General features: G+C 45.5%; 1 long non-coding RNA gene across 1 annotated transcript; it reads left to right on the forward strand.

Annotated features, from left to right (window-relative positions):
* The first annotated feature begins 7,209 nt into the window (after positions 1 to 7,209).
* LOC112843290 (uncharacterized) lies at positions 7,210 to 7,730 on the forward strand. Its single transcript, XR_003215535.1, has 2 exons — positions 7,210 to 7,372; positions 7,466 to 7,730. It is a non-coding gene; the product is annotated as an uncharacterized LOC112843290 (long non-coding RNA).
* The last annotated feature ends 7,189 nt before the right edge of the window (positions 7,731 to 14,919 follow it).

Raw genomic sequence — 14,919 nt, forward strand, 5'->3', positions numbered from 1 at the left:
ATTTCTCGCCGATATCCGATCCAGTAATTTGGGCCAGTATCGGACCGATACCGATAGTAATATCGGATCGGTCCATCTCTACTAGAAAGTGCCGGGCCAGCTTTTTACACATGCATTTGAGAGGAATGTTCATTGATGATAACCAAACCTGTTGGCAAATGGTGTAGTGAGGAGTGTACACCAATCCTCACTGCGATCTCTGTTTCCTAAGAAGGGAGCAGTGGTGGCTGGTCACTGAGACAGATTTCAAAAGGGAAAAATCAGTAGGGATCAGTAGGGATCCCATGCAGTCTGAAAACATGATTGACAAGTAGAGTCACAATTTTTGGGGCTGAAGGAAGCGTAGTCAGAGGTATGAAGTGGGCGCTTTAGAAAACCTATTGACTATGGTTAGAATGAATAATTTGCGGAGCATGGCAAACCAGTGACAAACTCTAACGCTATGTCTGACCAGGGATGACTCGGAACTGGTAAGGAGTGTAAAAAATGTCACATTCAGAGCACTGGGATAGTACTGCTCCTGCACTGGTGTCGGAAGCGTCCACCTCCACAGTACACTGCTTGGAGGTGTCGGGATGGGTAAGGATGGGGTGCTAAATAGCTCTTTTAATCTAGAAAACACCTGATTGGCCTCAGATGACCACTGGAAGACTCGAGTGGGAGAAGTGAGAAGGAGGGAATGTAATATTTAATAAACCGCAATAGAAATTAGCGAATCCTAGAAATCTTTTAAGTTGTTTACATGTAGATGGAGCCGGCCATTCTATCATTGCCTTAATTTTGCAGGGATCTATCCTCACTTGCCATATTTCTCAGTATATAAGAAAGAAAAAGAATTGACTCAACATGGATCTTACACTTTTCAGCATTTACAAAGAGCTTGTCGTCCAACAACCAATGCAGCACACTGCGAACCTGCTGAACATGTTCTTCTAATGACTGGGAAAAAATAAAAATATCATCCAAATAAACAAATAGAAAATGATTCAGAGAGTCCCATAACACATCATTAATTAATGCCTGGAAAATTGCCAGTGCATTGGTCAAACCGAATGATGTTACCATCTACTCATAATGTTCAGGAGGATCATTAAAAGCAGTCTTCCACTCATCTCCCTGTCTCTTCCAAACAAAGTCGACGAATTACTGCTCTTAAACCGGACTAACAAGGACTTTGCATGCTCTGCTGCCCTCTGCTTCACTGAAACCTGGCTCAGTGAGCGAGTCCCAGACGCTGTCTTAAATCTGCCGGGCTTCCAACTTCACCGGGTGGACCGCGAAACGGAGCTCTCAGGGAAAACAAAAGGTGGTGGAGTCTGCTTCTACATTAATGAAGGTTGGTGTACTGATGTCACAGTGTTACAGAAACACTGCAGCCCACACTTGGAAAGTTTTTTTCATCAATTGTAAACCATTTTATTCACCGCGGGAGTTTTCTTCCTTCATGCTGGTCGGGGTTTACATCCCTCCTCAGGCCAACACGAACAACGCATTGTGCGAGCTGGCTGAGCAGATCACCACCCTGGAAAGGAAATTCCCGGATTCCTTTACAATTATCCTTGGGGATTTTAACAGAGCAAACCTAAACCACGAACTCCCTAAATACAGACAGCATATAGACTGCCCCACCAGGGACAACATCATACTGGGTCACTGTTACACCACTCTAAAAGATGCCTATCGGGCAGCTTTGGGACATTCTGATCACTGCATGGTCCATCTTATTCCAGTTTATAGGCAAAAACTCAAACGTGCCAAGCCTGTAGTCAAAACTGTGAAGAAGTGGACTAACACAGCAAAGCAGGAACTGCAGGACTGTTTTGACTGCACTGATTGGACTGTTTTTGAAGCTGCATCTGATAACCTGGATGAGCTCACGGACACTTTTGCACATACAACAACAATAAATCATGGTTCGTGTGAGTCGTCGTCCGTAGATGGATTACTATCTCATCTGGACTCTGTTTGTAAATCTGCCCTTGATGTTGTTGCACCTCTAAGACTCGGGCAGTGTAAACCCAAGGCCAGCCCTTGGCTAACCGATTTTACTCGAGCCATTAGAAGAGAATGTAGGAGATGTGAAAGACGATGGAAAAAGGACAGGCTGTACGTCTCTCTGGAAGCTCTTAAGACGAGCTGGAAAGCTTATCAGAGGGCAGTAAAGACCGCCAAAAACTCCTATTTTTCACAACTTATTGCTGTTAATTCACATAACCCTCGTGTTTTGTATAATACCATTAATTCTGTACTGAATGCAGAGGACCATGTTCTTTTGCAATCTTCTGAGGTTATGTGTAATAGGTTTCTTAATTTCTTTGTGGATAAGGTTGCTAGTTTGAGACCCTCCACTGTATCTTCTGTTGACCCAGCTGTGCATGTTCCCTGTTTAAATTTGCTTATTGCTTTCCAACCAATTGTTTTACCTGAACTAGAGAAGCTTGTGTTAACTGCTAAACCGTGTGGTTCTCCGAATGATGTTGTTCATCCCCGTTTTCTGAAAGAGGTGTTTCCTACTGTTGGACCACATATTCTGAACATAATCAATACCAGCCTCTTGTCAGGTCAAGTACCAAGTGAGTTTAAGCATGCAGTTATTCATCCCTTACTTAAGAAGCCAGGCTCAGATATTTCAGTAATGTCAAATTTTAGACCCATCTCTAAACTTCCTTTTCTGAGTAAGATCTTGGAAAAGGTTGTTCACACTCAGCTGATGGATTATCTAAACAACTCTCAAATGTTTGAAGTTTTTCAGTCCGGCTTTAGGCCATTTCATAGCACAGAGACAGCTCTCATAAAGGTTATGAACGATATTCTTGTAGCGACAGACTGTGGTAAACATGTAGTGCTTATACTACTAGATATGACTGCTGCATTTGACACAGTAGATCACGACCTGCTGATCTCTCGATTACAGCATTGTGTGGGCATTTCTGGCTTGGCACTCCTGTGGATAAAATCATATCTCTCAAACAGGAGCTTCTGTGTTAAGTTGGGCTCGTTATCGTCCTCTGTGGCCCCTCTGTCATGGGGTGTACCACAGGGATCTATTCTTGGGCCATTACTGTTTTCATTGTATCTCCTGCCACTGGGTGCGATCTTTCGTAAACACAATGTTTCATTTCATCTATATGCTGATGATTGCCAGCTCTATTTTCCTTTCAGTCATTCTGATAGCTCCCAAATTAGACTCCTGCTTGATTGCCTTAGTGATGTTAAGTCATGGATGGCTCAAAACTTTTTAAATTTTAATGAACGTAAAACGGAAGCAATTCTGTTTGGCCCGAATCGCTCCTCTGATATGCCTGATGTTGACCTTGCTGCTCTGACCCCTCACCTGAAGAGCTCGATTACTAATCTTGGGTTAAAAATCGACTCTGCACTTACCTTTGATGGCCACGTGAATGGGGTGGTGAAATCGTCATTCTATCACCTCAGGCGTCTGTCGAAGGTTAAACCTTTTCTTTCAAGACGTGACTTGGAGACTGTTATCCATGCTTTTATAACCTCACGCTTGGATTATTGTAACTCCCTTTTAATAGGGGTTGGACTGGGCACTCTGACACACCTGCAACTAGTACAGAATGCTGCAGCATGGTTTTTATCTGGTAAAAGGAAATTTGAGCACATTACTCCGGTCCTGGCCTCCCTGCACTGGCTTCCAATTGAATTTAGGATTCATTTTAAAGTTCTTTTATTGGTTTTTAAATCTTTAAATGGTCTGGCACCTGCTTATTTGTCTGATTTGCTGAAGCCCTATGTCCCCACTCGCTCGCTCCGGTCAGCTGAGCAGTTGTTGCTCTCAGTCCCCAAATCACGGTTGAAACTGAGAGGAGACCGAGCGTTCTCTATTGTGGCTCCTAAGCTTTGGAATAATCTTCCTCTTCACATTAGGCAATCGACATCAGTGATGGTTTTTAAATCCAGATTGAAAACGCATTTTTATTTACTGGCTTTTGACTCAGTGGTTGACTGACTTCTATTTACTTATATTTTATTGTTTTTGCTATGTTCATTATTTTATTGTATTTATTATTCTTATGGTATCTATTATGTTTTATTGTTCAGCACTTTGGTCAGCCTTGTGTGTTTTTAAAGTGCTATATAAATAAACGATGATGATGATGATGATGATGGTTCACTCCTAAACTCCAACATCTTCGTAAGGCCAAGGAGGACGCCTACAGAAGTGGTGACAGGGCCCTGTACAAGCAGGCCAGGAACACACTGACCAAGGAGATCAAAGCAGCTAAAAGGATCTACTCCCAGAAGCTGGAAGAACGGCTCTCAGCCAACGACCCTGCGTCAGTGTGGAGGGGCCTGCAGGAAATCACCAGTTATAGACGCCCCCCACCCACTGTTGAAGCAAACAAAGACCTGACCAACGAGTTAAACACTTTCTACTGCAGGTTTGAGACGGACAGGCTCCCACGCCACACCCTCCCCTCCCCAGAGACATTGCTTCAGACACTGACCCCAACACACCTTCCACCTCTCCCCCCTTCACCCTCACCCTCCCCAATCCAGTCTCAACGACCACCCCCACCCTCCCCAATCTAGACCCAACGACCACCACCACCCTCCCCAATCCAGACTCAACGATCACCACCACCTTCCCCATTCCAGACTCAACGACCACCACCACCCTCTCCAATCCAGACTCAACGACCTCCATCACACCTCTCACCCTCCTTTCCTCCTCCCTGAAACTCAAAATACACACTGAGGATGTGAGCCGACTATTTCAGAAACAGAAGCCCGTGAAAGCCCCCGGACCAGACGGTGTCTCACCCTCCTGCCTCAAAACCTGTGCTGAACAGCTGGCTCCCATCTTTACTCGCACGTTCAACAGATCCCTGGAGCTGTGTGAAGTTCCCTCCTGCTTCAAATGCTCCACCATCATCCCTGTTCCCAAGAAACCCACCATCACAGGACTGAATGACTACAGACCTGTCGCCTTGACGTCTGTGGTCATGAAATCCTTCGAACGACTGGTGTTAGCCCATCTGAAGGACATTACAGGCCACCAGCTGGACCCTCTGCAGTTTGCCTACTGGGCAAACAGGTCGGTGGATGATGCAGTGAACATGGGGCTGCATTGCATCCTGCAACACCTCGACCGCCTGGTAACTTGCATTTCACCAGCTACCTGTCAGTGGATCACCAGCTTCCTGACAGACAGAAAGCAACTAGTGAGGCTGGGGGAGATCACCTCTGAAACTCGGTCCCTCAGTATTGGTGCCCCTCAAGGATGTGTCCTCTCACCACTACTGTTCTCCCTCTACACTAATGACTGCACCTCCAAGAACTCGGCTGTTAAACTCCTAAAGTTTGTAGATGACACCACCGTCATTGGCCTCATTCAGGATGGTGATGAGTCTGCATACCGGCAGGAAGTTGAGCCACTGGTACTCTGGTGCAGTCAGCACAATCTGGAGCTGAACACTCTTAAAACTGTAGAGATGACAGTGGACTTCAGGAGACATCCCTCAACTCTGCCCCCCCTCACCATATCAGACAGCCCGGTGTCGACTGTGAAGATCTTCAAGTTCCTGGGTACCACCATCTCCCAGGACCTGAAGTGGGAGACCAACATCAACTCCATCCTCAGAAAGACCCAGCAGAGGATGTACTTCCTGAGACAACTGGGGAAGTACAGTCTTCCACAGAAGCTGCTGATCCAGTTCTACACTGCAGTCATTGAGTCTGTCCTGTGCTCCTCCATCACAGTCTGGTATGGTGCAGCCACTAAACAGGACAGGTGCAGACTGCAGCGGACTGTACGGGCAGCAGAAAGGATCATCGGCGCCCCCCTGCCCTCCATCCAGGATCTGTACCTCTCAAGAACCAGGAAACGGGCAGGGGAAATCATCACAGACCCCTCACACCCTGGACACAGACTTTTTGACCTGCTGCCCTCTGGCACACGGTACAGAAGCCTGCAGACCAGGACCACCCGACACAGGAACAGTTTCTTTCCCCTCGCCATCTCCCTCCTAAACAGTTGACCTGTCACACTGCTCCCACTGCCAGACTGCAACTGCACCTGATGTACATTCTGTAGTATTCATTCCACCTCATTTCATTTCTGTATTTTATGTATATAAGTTTAGATTAGTTATTTATAGTTGGTTTACACAGCTTTGTCTATGTATATGTATGCATGTGTAATGTATATATAGACACGTGTGTGTGTGTGTGTGATTTACATTGCTGTGCTTGAGAGCCTCCATCTACCGGAACCAAATTCCTTGTATGTGTCTGCACATATACTTGGCCAATAAACACGATTCTGATTCTGATTTTCTGATTCTGATTCTGATAATGGCACCAAGAGATAAGTGTTTCAGAGGTCCAGTTTTGTGAAAATGACAGCTTCCTGCAATGGCTCAAAAGGAGATGAGATTAGAGGCAGAGGATATTATTTAATAGCTCAGTTCCACAGTCATAGTGGCGGTGAGGAGGGAGTGAAAGTGCCTGGTGTTTATTGAAAACAGGTCCTAGGTCATGATAAACCTCCAGCACTGAAGCGAGATCTAGCTCCAGAGGTGCCGGTCTAGGGGTAGTAACAAGTGTAAGTGGGAAAGAGGACCGTAAACAGTGTGACAAGCAATGGCTGCTTCAACTCTCAATATGGCGGATGGACCATATGATACGAGGATTATGGCGTTCAAACCAGGGGTAACCTAACAGGACGGGGGCCCCAGGGGAGGAGAAAGCAAAACGAAATGAGCCGGCAACCCTCAGTGCAAACATACCCACTCCTCAAACCTCCTCCAGCACTCTTCTGGTGTGAGCCTCGTACGATGCAGCTTATTATCGATGCATTAATATCTCACCCACTCCAACACAGGACTGCTTCCTTTTTCTCTCTCTCTCTAACGAAGGCAGTTATCTATTCTTATGGCCAAATCCTTGAAACCATCTGGTTCGTTGCATGTGTTGAGCTCCTCTTTGATACTTTGGCAAAGACCATTCACAAAGGCGCTGTGCAATGCACTATCCTCCCATCCTGTCTCTGCAGCTTTGATGTGAAAGTTGATGGAAAACTCCGTGACTGACTGGATACCCCGCCAGAGACCAAGTAACTGCCGAGCCGCTTCATCAGTGTGCTGAGGGTGGTGAAAAGTACAGTGAAAACTATGCAGTTTGTAACATGGTAGACTAATGTGCCTGTGTTAATTCAGCTCCATATTATTGTGTGAAGTTGCACTGGATTGGGAGTGGTTGTGTGTGTGTGTCACATTTTTGGTGAGCCAATGGCTGGAATGGGGTTGGACTAATTAGAGGCAGGTGTACTTGATTGCGCTGATACACTGGTCTACTTATAGCCCACACTACAAACACTGCTGTGTCATTTTGTCTCTCTGTGCAGGTATGTAATGTGATGAAATCTGGTATGTTTGGGATGGATGGGTTTTGTGCTATGAATTCTATAGTGAATGTGTCATTTTGTCTCTCTGTGCAGGCCAGGGCCTATTATATGCCACAGCCTAACGGCAGCAGAGTTGCAGAGGCTGGAGTGACCACTGGCTATCTACTTGCAGGGTGGTGGGTCTCCGAGGACAACTTCTAACCCTGTTGAAGTCAACACGTGTAGTGCAACTGGCAGTGTGGCATAGCTGGCTCTGGCCTTGGGACTGTGTGTTTTATTTGATTCATAAATGGGACACTGGACTGTTTTATCTTTTATCTCTTGATTATTTGTCAATAAATTATCTTTTAGAATTTTATTGACTGTCATCTTTTTGCCCACGGCTGAGACGGTTGGTCAGACCTAGAATCTTTTTTATTGGGTGTGTTACACAGTTCATCTGCCTTAAAGTTGCGGATGAACTGCATATAGGAGAGGGTCTTGAGAGGATGCAAGGTGAGACATGAATCAGAATCAGAATCAGTATACTTTATTAATCCCGAAGGAAATTATAGGTTAGAGCAGGCAGCACGCTAATGGCGCATGCGCACTTGCAAAGGAACCTTCTGACCAAACTTTACACAAACATCACATTGGGAATCTCCAAAAGTGATTCTGTTCATCTGGACGTAGCGTTTTGTGGGAGAAACGTTTCGTCACTCATCCAAGTGACTTCTTCAGTCTCAGCTGACTGCAGGTTTCCCCAAACCTTATAAACAGTACATTTGCATAATGACTGAAACCAGCCCACTGAGGGAACAATGGGCTATGAGGTCAGTTCCTTAATCATAATTATGCAAATTCCCATCACATTGGGAAGACATGTCAGAGAGGTAGGCTGATAGGAAAAAACAACAAAAATACATAACATGAGGTGAGAGGAGGAGAAAAAAACTCCACTCAGACTGAGCTCCTGCTGAGAGAACAGTTTGAGAACAGATAAAACACCCCGGCACAAAAAGCACATGACTGTCAATACACCATAGAAACACAAGACAGGCAACAGGGGTGGGTAAGGGTAAGAGCGAGCCGGTGTAGACAGTGCATCTGATCCTGCAGCATGTCTACGATGGTCCAGTCGACCCGCCATCTGCCCCGGGAGGGAACAAGCATCGAAGGCGTTTGGAAAGGGAGGGGGGATGAGTGTGTATCAGTGTATGTGTGTGTGTGTGTGTGTGTGTGTGTGTATGTTTGTCCTGAGTTAGCTGAGACAGTGTCCTTCACCCTACCAGGCTAAGTAAACAGTCATCCAGCCGACCCAGGTGGCCTTGCATAGGGGAGGAACAGTCTAAACACCATCTGTTATCAGGGTGATGTTCAGCTCCAGCCTTGAGACCACAGCTGGCGCCGATATGATAGCCGCATGAAATGATGGTGGTTTTTCCTTTACTGCGAACAACTCATGTGAATTTCAAAGCCGTTCTAGCAGTCCGACACTGGTCTCTCAATCTCCCGTTGGAGAGCCGTGAACTTCCCCGAGATGTTATCAATCCTGCGCTCAAAGAGCAAATTCTGAGAACTCATGACCGCCGTGAGCTTCTCCAAGATGTTATCCAATTTTCACTCAGAGGTCTTAGTCTGAGTGTTCACGGCAGCCTCAAGCTTCTCCAAGATCTTATCAGTGCTGTGTTCAATGAGCCCATTTTGAGAAGTCACGTCCCGTCCCATCGCTTCAATCACAGCCGATTCCGCTTTCTTTAATCTTCAATAAGCCAGGGCTAAGCCAGCTGATCAAATCCATAATTCCTCTTTTAGGTTTTAGAGAACAGACTGTGAGATAGTGTTCCAGGGCAAGAGTAGAAAATAGACGAGACTAGACAAGGACACAAGAAGCTAAGCAGGGAAGATAAGGGAAAGGGAGAGGAGAAAAGTGCGACCGCCTTCGTCAAGAGCCAAAGAGGAGCCACAGGGCACAGTCACAAAGGGAGCCAGTTACTTTAGAAATCTTAACAGCATTGTCAGAAAAAGCCTGGGTAAAATGTTGGAATAGCACGTAGCTGTCACGGTCTGCTGTATGCTGGACGACTGACTGGGCAACGATGCAGCTTATTATTGATGCATTAATATCTCACCCACTCCAACACAGGACTGCTTCCTTTCTCTCTCTCTCTCTAACGAAGGGGGTTATCTATTCTTATGGCCAAATCCTTGAAACCATCTGGTTCGTTGCATGTGTTGAGCTCCTCTTTCATACTTTGGCAAAGACCGTTCACAAAGGCGCTGTGCAATGCACTATCCTCCCATCCTGTCTCTGCAGCTTTGATGTGAAAGTTGATGGAAAACTCCGTGACTGACTGGATACCCCGCCAGAGACCAAGTAACTGACGACTGACTGGGCAACAGGCCTGGTGGTTGTGCTCACCTTCTCCGGCAGGGCGACACCTGGGATTCTGTGCCATCCTGGATTCAACGCCCACGCCATTCTCATCTGCTGTTCATCCCAGCTGATTACTCCTGGCAGTATTTAAGGCCTCAGTGGAGTTTTGGTCCTCGCTGGATTGTTGTACTCACTTCAGTTAGTGTAGCCCGGCTCTTTTCTGGTGCTTCTTTCCGTTAATGTCCTCGATGGTTTACTAGTTGTTGTTCTCCCGCCTGTTTCCCTGGACCCTGCCTGGATGAGCGACAGTGTGAGTGAGGCACAGCATGGATTTCTGGACTGAGTGTAGTGGTTATCACGGATTTGTGGAAGAGGAGTGTGAGTGAGTGTTTTCCGGCCCAGCCCTGGACCTTCCCTCGGGACCCCTGGAACCCTCAAGGCTCATTGACTGTATATATGAACATATCTCACCTGGTGCTGTAAAAAAAAACAAAAAAAACCTGTTCTGCTTGCACAGCTCTGAGTCCTGCATTTGAGACCTGCCAGAAAATCCCCACAGAAGTCCTACTCCCCCATGAACGGCGGCAGAGGAGGGGTTTGCGGACAGAACCTGGAGTCTGCTGGATGAACGGAGTGGGTAGGGGTGCGGGAGCACTAGCCATGGCTAGTGAAACTAGTCTAGCGAGTGTCTCTTGGAAAGTGACCGCTGTCTAGGTTTAGGTTTTTGTGTTGATGTTAAACCAATGGGAATTTCCCACATGTTTAAAACTACAGGATCCCAATTGTTCAAATGAATATTAATAAATTAATGAATAATAACGCAATAATATATTTAGTTTATATTATAGTTAGTATATAATTCCTATACTTACTATAATATAGTTACTTTCCACTGTGTTCCTGTTAATGAACATATTTTACTTAGTATCAGAGCAGAATGGAAATCAGTGGTATTGCACATCATTACTATTTGGAACTGGAAGGTTTTGCTGTCAGTGTATGCCCATATTATTTACAAAGGAATTCTCCTCTGCTGTATTAACTGGTGTTTACATACCAAAATTAACTGATGGGGCAACGGCACGTCAAAACAGAAACCTGACTGTCGCTGACCTTCTTCACAGCAGGTTTTAAACCTTATAAACAGCACATTTACTGAAACCAGCCCACTGAATGAACAATGGGCTGTGAGCTCAGTTCCTTTACCTTTAATATCCAAATTGTCATCACCATTGTGTCTGTGAAGGTTCTCATTCATCCAGGTCATCGTAGTCAAAGGAGTTTGCAAAGAAAAGCGTCTGGACTTTTTTAAGTTGCTTGAAGACGTTTCACCTCTCATCCGAGAAGCTTCTTCAGTTCTAAGGTCAAATGGCCGAGAGTCCCAGATTTAAACCCAGTGGGAGTATCCCCCCCAAAGAGGGACAAAGGACCCCCTGGTGATCCTCTAATCACATGCTCCAAGGTGTGAAAGCGGGTGTGGTACCTAATCAGCCAAGGTTTCGGGTGAGCTCATTGTGAAACCTGGCCCCACCTTGTCATGTGAATTCCTGAGGTCAGATGGCCCAGGATGTGAGTGGGCGTTAAGTCGTCTGGGGAGGGAACTCAAAACTGGATTATAGATGGCAGACAGTTGGTGTCGTAAACCACCGCCTCTGTTCAAAGATGGTCACTCACAGTGGACATAGATGGCCTCTTTCACTCCTCTTTCAAACCATCTGTCCTCTCTGTCCAATATGTGAACATTGGCATCCTCGAAAGAGTGACCTTTATCCTTAAGATGCAGATGGACTGCTGAGTCTTGTCCTGTGGAGGCGGCTCTTCTATGTTGTGCCATGCGCTTGTGAAGTGGCTGTTTGGTCTCTCCAATGTAGAGGTCTGGGCATTCCTCGCTGCACTGTACAGCATACACCACGTTGTTCAGTCTGTGTTTTGGAGTTTTGTCTTTCGGGTGAACCAGTTTCTGTCTGAGTGTGTTGCTGGGTCTGAAGTACACTGGGATGTCGTGCTTGGAGAAAACTCTCCTGAGTTTCTCTGATACACCGGCTACATAGGGGATGACAACGTTGTTGCGTCTGTCTTTCTTATCCTCCCTTGCTGGTGTCTGATCTTCTTTTCTGTGCCTCTTTGCTGACTTTATGAACGCTCAGTTAGGATAACCACATGTTTTCAGTGCTTCCTTTACGTGTGTGTGTTCCTTCTTTATCCCTGCAGGCTTAGACCGGAAGCCCCCACACACGGACCAGTACCTCCTCTTTGACTCCCATCACCCTCTGGAACACAAACTTGGAGTAATCAGGACCCTACACCACCGGGCAGAACATGTTCCCTCTAAGCCTGAAGGGATAAAGAAGGAACACACACACGTAAAGGAAGCACTGAAAACATGTGGTTATCCTAACTGGGCGTTCATAAAGTCAGCAAAGAGGCACAGAAAAGAAGATCAGACACCAGCGAGGGAGGATAAGAAAGACAGACGCAACAACGTTGTCATCCCCTATGTAGCCGGTGTATCAAAGAAACTCAGGAGAGTTTTCTCCAAGCACGACATCCCAGTGTACTTCAGACCCAGCAACACACTCAGACAGAAACTGGTTCACCCGAAAGACAAAACTCCAAAACACAGACTGAACAACGTGGTGTATGCTGTACAGTGCAGCGAGGAATGCCCAGACCTCTACATTGGAGAGACCAAACAGCCACTTCACAAGCGCATGGCACAACATAGAAGAGCCACCTCCACAGGACAAGACTCAGCAGTCCATCTGCATCTTAAGGATAAAGGTCACTCTTTCGAGGATGCCAATGTTCACATATTGGACAGAGAGGACAGATGGTTTGAAAGAGGAGTGAAAGAAGCCATCTATGTCCACTGTGAGCGACCATCTTTGAACAGAGGCGGTGGTTTACGACACCAACTGTCTGCCATCTATAATCCAGTTTTGAGTTCCCTCCCCAGACGACTTAACGCCCACTCACATCCTGGGCCATCTGACCTCAGGAAATCACATGACAAGGTGGGGCCAGGTTTCACAATGAGCTCACCCGAAACCTTGGCTGATTAGGTACCACACCCGCTTTCACACCTTGGCGCATGTGATTAGAGAATCACCAGGGGGTCCTTTGTCCCTCTTTGGGGGGGATACTCCCACTGGGTTTAAATCTGGGACTCTCGGCCATTTGACCTTAGAACTGAAGAAGCTTCTCGGATGAGAGGTGAAACGTCTTCAAGCAACTTTAAAAAGTCCAGACGCTTTTCTTTGCAAACTCCTTTGACTGTCATCACCATTGATCAACAACCACTGAACAGGCATTTAGTTTCCATGATGAATGTTTCTTCACTCACCTTTTCACTCACTATGTGTGTTGTTAATCTTTGGTTCTCCTCCACCCCCAACCAGTTGCACCAGATGGTCACTCAACCCTGAGACCGGTTCTGCGGGTGGTTTCTTCTTGTTTCTTGTTTCTTCTTGTTTCCCCAATCAGACCAGGAGTGACATGTTTAGCTGCATGTTCTCTTTAAATTGCTGGCTGTCTGAGTGGTGTCCCAGAAACAATGTGGGCTTCATAGATAATTGGCAAACCTTCTGGAGGAAACCTGGTCTTGTTAGGAGAGACGGCATCCATCCCACTTTGGATGGAGCAGCTCTCATTTCTAGAAATATGGAGAAATTTATTAAACCCCCCAAAATATGACTATCCAGAGTTGGGACCAGGAAGCAGAGTTGCAGTCTTACACGCCTCTCTGCAGCTTCTCTCCTCCTGCTACCCCCCCAAAAACCCATCTCCATTGAGACTGTGTCAGCTCCCAAACAGACAAAAAACAAACTAAAAACCAGCAATAAACAACTTAAACATAAAAAATCACAAAGAAAGAGCAATACAGTATCCACATTTGAACCAAAGAGTAAAACAGTGAAATGTGGATGATTAAATATTAGGTCTCTCTCCTCCAAGTCTCTGTTAGTACATGACTTAATAATTGATCAACAAATCGATTTACTCTGCCTTACAGAAACCTGGTTGCAGCAGGAGGATTATGTTAGTTTAAATGAATCAACACCCCCGAGTCATTCTAACTACCAGAAATCTCGAAGCACAGGCCGAGGGGGCGGTGTGGCAGCAATTTTTCACACCAGCCTATTAATCAACCAGAGACCAAGACAGACTTTTAATTCATTTGAAAGCCTGATGCTTAGCCTCGTCCACCCCAGCTGTAAAACTCAGAAACCAGTCTTACTTGTTATCATCTATCGTCCACCTGGGCCTTACACAGAGTTTCTCTCTGATTTCTCAGACTTTTTATCTGATTTAGTGCTCAGCTCAGATAAAATAATTATTGTGGGTGATTTTAACATCCATGTAGATGCTAAAAATGACAGCCTCAACATGGCATTTAATCTGTTATTAGACTCAATTGGCTTCTCTCAAAATGTAAAAGAACCCACCCACCACTTTAATCACACTCTAGATCTTGTTTTAACATATGGCATAGAAACTGAACATTTAACAGTGTTTCCTGAAAACCCTCTGCTGTCTGATCATTTCCTGATAACATTTACATTTACAATAATTGATTACACAGCAGTGGAGAGTAGACTTTATCACAGTAGATGTCTTTCTGAAAGTGCTGTAACTAAGTTTAAAAATATAATCCACCCACTGTTATCATCTTCAATGCCCTGTACCAACATAGAGCAGAGCAGCTATCTGAACGCTACCCCAACAGAGGTCGATTATCTTGTTAATAATTTTACCTCCTCACTACGTACGACTCTGGATACTGTAGCTCCTGTGAAAACTAAGGCCTCAAATCAGAAGTACCTGACTCCGTGGTATAATTCTCAAACACGTAGCCTAAAGCAGATAACTCGTAAGCTGGAGAGGAAATGGCGTGTCACAAACTTAGAGGATCATCATTTAGCCTGGAGAAATAGTTTGCTGCTTTATAAGAAAGCCCTCCGCAAAGCCAGAACATCTTACTACAGGGAGTGCAGAATTATTAGGCAAGTTGTATTTTTGAGGAATAATTTTATTATTGAACAACAACCATGTTCTCAGTGAACCCAAAAAACTCATTAATATCAAAGCTGAATGTTTTTGGAAGTAGTTTTTAGTTTGTTTTTAGTTTGAGCTATTTTAGGGGGATATCTGTGTGTGCAGGTGACTATTACTGTGCATAATTATTAGGCAA

Source organism: Oreochromis niloticus, linkage group LG20 (assembly GCF_001858045.2).
Source record: "Oreochromis niloticus isolate F11D_XX linkage group LG20, O_niloticus_UMD_NMBU, whole genome shotgun sequence".
Classification (NCBI taxonomy): domain Eukaryota; kingdom Metazoa; phylum Chordata; class Actinopteri; order Cichliformes; family Cichlidae; genus Oreochromis; species Oreochromis niloticus.